Genomic DNA, 6,084 nt, shown 5'->3' with positions numbered 1-6,084 from the left:
ATGTCAAATTTTACGTAGTGAATCAATAGGAATGTAACTATTTGAATTCTAAACGTAATTTAATTATGAAATGATCGTAAGATTACCTCGGGTGAAGAATAACTTATTCTGCACCCTGGATGATGAATAGTAACACTATATATATATATATATATATATATATATATATATATATATATATATATATCATTCAACTATCATGAAAATAAGAGCAAGAGCGGAAATCCAATTTGGCTCCCGGGATCACGTGTTCCTGCACGAAAAACAATTTTTGAATGCCAAAAAAATCACAACAGATATTTTTATGTATTTATAGTCACATCCAAATGCTACATGCAAATCTTTAGGCAAAAGGTTAAACATTTTGGCCTGTGCAAAAAAACAAATTTGAACACCAAATGTTACATCAAAATGTCATCTCAAATTTGTTTTTAATCACCGAAGAAACACTACTGCTCCGTTTCGCATGAAAATTGTCAAGCATGTTTTCGACACTAACGCGAACATTCACAAAAAATTTAGAATTTTTTAAAAACATATTACCACTTTTTTTCGGCACTGTTCATCTAGAAGCAAATGCTCCCGGGAGGCAAAACGCCCCTCCCAAGCAAGAGAGATTAATGTACCAGGGAATTAAACCGAGTGTTGATGGAGCTGGTTTATGTCACAACATTTTGCCCCAAATACAGATAGCTTCCTTAGTTAATCTCACCTGAAATCGAAGGAACACAAGCATACTGTGTTAAGCATCAAATTATAGGAAACTATAGGATTACCCCCCAAAAGAGAGAGAGAAGGAAATTATAGGATTATCCGGCAAAAAAGAGAAAAGGAAACTATAGGGTTATCCCGCAAAAAAGGAGAGAAGGAAACTATAGGGTTATCCCGCAAAAAAGGAGGGAAGGAAACTATAAGATTATCGGGCAAAAAAAGAGAGAAGGAAACTGTAGATTGTTTTTTTTTTGCAGGGTGAAAACTATAGATTGTTATGTCTGCGATGTTTGTTTCTGCATGCTACATAAGTCAAAAGAGCATATACTGAACGTCTTCGTATTAAACAGTTGTTGAGGCTTGAGGTTAACACGAAGATCAACTCGATATTGCCGAAGGTAATCTAGAGCAACTCCATACAATATAACAAAGCAATTCAAGTAAACATGCATGCATGTGCATATATATATCCTTGGGAAAAAAAATCCCGGTTCATTTTATTTAGCAGAAAAGTATTTAAACAACAATAAAAGGTTCAATAATGTACTAATATGACAAAATCACCATACTATGATAAGGAAAAAAAACCTTGCACCAACAGTAGCCAATGGAAGGAGCAGCAGCAGCATCCAAACTGTTTGAAGCCCCGAAGAATGGCGTGGACCTAGATGGAGGACCGACGACTTGCTAGTGAACCAGGTAGCCTGTTTCCTCCTTTGGCCTCAACGGCGGCACGGACGTACTCCATCTCCATGTGTCCCGGCGCCTCCCAGGCATAATAAAGAAGTTGCGGTGGCCGCGTAACCCGGCGGCGTCGATGGACACCATACTACGTCGAAGTCGTGCATCATCTCGGCGGTTCTCCGGTTGCTTGGGCCACGTCGGGGTGACAGGCAGCGTAGATGGCAAGTTGCTTTACGTTACGGCCGGATAGGATCGGATCGGATCGGAGCAGCGATTCCATGGCTAGCTCGCGAAAACGCGGGGGACCTGCAGACCAGGCCTAGCTTACGAAAACGAAATTCCCAGCTTGCATGCCTTCGTGCGTCCCGTCGGAGCCTCCTCAGTCGAGCCGATCGAGCTCGTCTCCTTTGCTCTCCGATCCGATCAGCGGCGACGGGATGGTCGACTCCCTTCCTCGCGCGGCATTAGTCACCTCTCCTCATGATCATGAACACGGGTGAGGGGAGCACGAAGCAAAGCCAGAAGCCACAGTTGTGCACGTCCTTCTTTTATCTTCCTTTCTCTCCTCCTCTCGTTCGTTCCTTACACCCCACGCCGGCGAGGGGATAACTCAACCGCCGTAGGCCTGCAACGGCCGGAGCGTCCGAGGCTCGTCCGGCTCTGCCTGTCGTCGCCGGCGGCACCTCACCCGCCCTCTGCTGCGGGCGGGCTCCGCCGGGGTCACGGACCCGGCCCCATGCTCGGGTAGGGTGCCGGCCTCGTCGCCGGAGTCACGCATCAGTAGTTGGGACGCCACCGACAGGGCAAGGGCGTGTGCGCTCTGCGGCGCCTACGCGCACCCAGAGCGTTCAACGGAATGCTCCTTGCGTTTCTGGTCGCCCTCTTCAACTAATGGGAAACGTTTCGGAACGGCGCGTCGGCCGAACGCTGGCCCAACGAGCGTATGCAGTGGCTCCGCGCGACTGCCTCCTTCCCGACGCGGCTCTGTCGCCTACCTCCAGCAGTATTTTGTTCACGCGCGCATCTCCTTCTCCCCCCCCCTGGGCGTGCTGTGACTGGGCCACTACGAGCTCCATCGCCGGCGGCCAGGCGCTTCCTGGCCGGGCGGCCGGAGACTTCCATGGCGGTGACCACGCGCTGCACCATGGCGACTGGGGCCTGGCGACGGTGACCACAGGTGGCCACGGGGTCTGAAAACATACTAGGAGAATGCTGGAACCGGCAAGGCGATGCCATGGCTGCCAGCCGTCATGGCCGGATCCACATACGTATACAAATATTTCAACCGTCACCTAGAACAGTTTCAACAACTGTTGAAAAAAGCTTCAACCATAGATACAAAAAAGCTTCAATGGCACTACACAACAAGAAAAAGCTATAACCGTAGTTAGATTTTGCTACTACTGGCAATTTTTTTTGCTACATCGATCAAGGCGGAGCTGCGACCTCGCGACGGCGGCAATGGCGATTTGATGCAACCATAATAGGTTTTTGTTACTGCTGCCGCAGGTTTTTGCTACTGCCGCTGCGACCTCGCGACGATGGTGACGACGTTTTTTGCTGCAACCGTAGTTGTGTTTTGCTACTACCGGTGAAGTTTTTTGCTACATCCGTTCAAACGGCGTTGATTAACTGGCGGCCGTCGTCGATGCAATCCCTTGCAGTCAGCATCAACAGCGAGGGCGGCGGTGGAGCTACAATCATCGCCGTCGAGAGCTGCAACCGCGGGTAGAGCTATTGCATGGGTCGAGGCGACGACGAGGACGGCCGGGATGGTGGGGACCGGCGACGAGGACGGCCGGCGAGGGCGGGGACCCGCGACAAGGAAGGCCGGCGAGGGGTGGGGCCCGACGACGAGGATGGCCACCGAAGGGGGCAGGAGGCGCGGCGTCGCGCTCCCCGAGCGAGAGATGTGGATCCAGCCTGACCACGCGAGGAAGAAGCTGCTGGGGCGTTGTTTCTTTTTTTACCAGATCCAAAGACTGTGCGGCTCACATCCAACGGCTGCGGCTCGACCGGCCGAAACTTTCGGTCGGCATGTCGGTGCCCAGCAGTCGCCTTAACTAATTAGTACGTATTAGAACGGTCCTAAATATAAGTCCTTTAGACATTTTAAATAGACTATAACATACGGATGTATGTAGTAGTAATTTAGAATGTAGGTTCATTTATTTTGCTTCGTACGTAGTCACTTATTGAAATCTTTAAAAAGACGAGTATTTAGGAAGGGAGTATAGTCCATGCATGCATAAATAGACTACAACATACGGATATATGTAGACATAATTTAAAGTGTAGATTTATTTATTTTGTTTCGTATGTAGTCACTTGTTGAAATCTTTAAAAAGACGAGTATTTAGGAAGGGAATATAGTCTATGCATGCATCCTGGGCATCAAGAGAAGAGAGGAAGTGTCCATGCATTGCATGTGATGGAGTGGTACGTAACGACTAGGACTCTGGCTTAGGTTGTAACACGCCATTTCATTGCTCTTACTCATCAAACCTAAAACCCATTTAAAATCTTAACGAAACAAATGAGATATCCCACATAGATTTGAGAACACGCAAAGCGGACCAAAACTATGAATTTGAGGGTTTTATTCTATACTAAATTCCAGTTTTTTTCCAGTCTAGAGAATAACCCCAAATTTTTGAATTTCAAACGTTTTAGGCCCAATCGCACACAAAGATACTTACTCACGGGTCTTCTGCACTGAAATGATCCACCTCACTATCGAAAGACCTACCCGATGCGGTGTGGTAGACGTCCTCCTCCGGCCCCGCCGTTGCATGCCGATCTCGCCTGTACTTGGTTCTGTCTCTTGGGGTGGGGGCGCATTGCCCCCCCCCCCTCCCCCCGCTCCGTCGTTGAACGGATCATCACCGTCTTCTTCGTCTCTCTCAAACTAAAGTCATGCTGACAAGGAAGGAGAGGCCGAGGGTGGATGGCCGACTTTGATGTTGGGAGTGCTACGACGGCATACCTAGTACACGACCAAGTGGAGCATTGCAGAGGCCCATGCTGAAGATTTAACGGGGTGATGGCCTCCACGACATTGTGATAATCTTGGGGTTTTGAGACGGGCCTTGATGCCGCCGATGACGAGAGGAGGATAAATGGTGAAGGCGAGATGGATTTTCTCGAGATGATGAAGGAGAGGATGGCAAGATCTGACCTTTTCTTTGCTGAGATGGTGGGGTTTTGGAATGGGCTTGATGCTACGTGGAGGAGGCGAGTGGAGCAAGATGAGATGTTGTGCAACCTAGCTCTGTTGTCTACTTTGCAAGATGGCAATATCACTCTCCCTCTTTCCTTCTCATGTGATCCCGCCAAGGACTCGAGCATAGTGCAAGAAAGTGAAAAACAAATGCTTTTAACAGCAAACAATACAATTTTATGTGTTCTTTTTTTGAGCAACGTGTTTAGTGAGTTGCTCACTTAACATCCCAATTCAGAACCGAGGATCTACATAAACCAGCTGATGTAGCGAAGGGTATCACTTGGAAAATTGCAATTCCATTCTCGTCGGTACGGAGATGCTGCATACATAATAGAGTAAACTTTTTTAATTATTTCATGCAATGCATACAAAAGAAATTGGCAATAGAGTTTAGGAAGGGATTTCTGTGTTTGATGACAATACAATATAAGGGTAGGTTCTCCAACTAATGACAAAATTGACAATATTTGTTCAAAACCTGCTAAAGGGCCAACCTTTGACCGCCAAAAGTATAAAAGAAGTAAGACAACATGGCACAAAAATTGACGTAGATAAATGCTTACTAGAGTTATCTTGTCCAATTGTTTTTCTTTGGATTTAGAACACCTCTCGGCTTCCGGTCGAACCAAAAAAAAAAGAAAAATTGGTAAGCATAAATATTTGGATGCAGGTGAAATAGGAATCAAATAACTACAGGGGAACAACTTAGCAAAATTTGACAAAAGTGCTTGGTCTCGTCTCTGACCATGCACCAAAATCGGATTTGGCCGAGTCGTCTCTGACTCCACTTCAACCGTTCGGTCTCTTCTTTGACCATGGTGGGCTAGCCCACATGATGTGTTTGGTCGACTATGAGCGTCATACATGATTTGCCTCGCCACAGAACTAAAGTAATTAAGATAAAATGAGATGTGATTTTTTTTGCGAAAAAACTTTTGATCTATTCATCTTCAAGATACAACTTGTCCATAATATTTGCCCAGCCACAGAAATCTTCTGCCAGTGGATACGACAAAGACAAATATAGCATCCCTTCTTGTTCCATTGATCTCATACAACTACACGTGTGCATATATATGTTTTTATGAAAGAGATTATTCTGATTGCATTCGATACACAATAATATACATTGAACATGGAAGCTAAGTTACTTGATACAAGGTGGAAACGCTTACCTTTCTTCCTTGAGCGTAGGGCTAGAACTTCTCCAGTTAAGAAGACATTTAGCAATGCATTATCATGCTGCTCTAGTTTCCTTGAACAAATGCATGATCATGTTGCTCTACTTTCCTTGCACAAAATCATGCAAGTACAAAAATCTGACACAATTCACAATTGAAAAAACAATCTGAATACTGAATAGAAAATCTGGTAACTCCCCGAGGGGATGGAGCTTAGTAACTTCACTAAGGCTAAATCTGCAGTTCACGAGGTACTTTGCAGATCCACAAGCAATTCATTTCTAA

Source organism: Triticum dicoccoides, chromosome 2A (genome assembly GCF_002162155.2).
Source record: "Triticum dicoccoides isolate Atlit2015 ecotype Zavitan chromosome 2A, WEW_v2.0, whole genome shotgun sequence".
In the NCBI taxonomy this organism is placed as follows: Eukaryota; Viridiplantae; Streptophyta; class Magnoliopsida; order Poales; family Poaceae; genus Triticum; species Triticum dicoccoides.
This window is presented reverse-complemented; position numbering follows the sequence as displayed.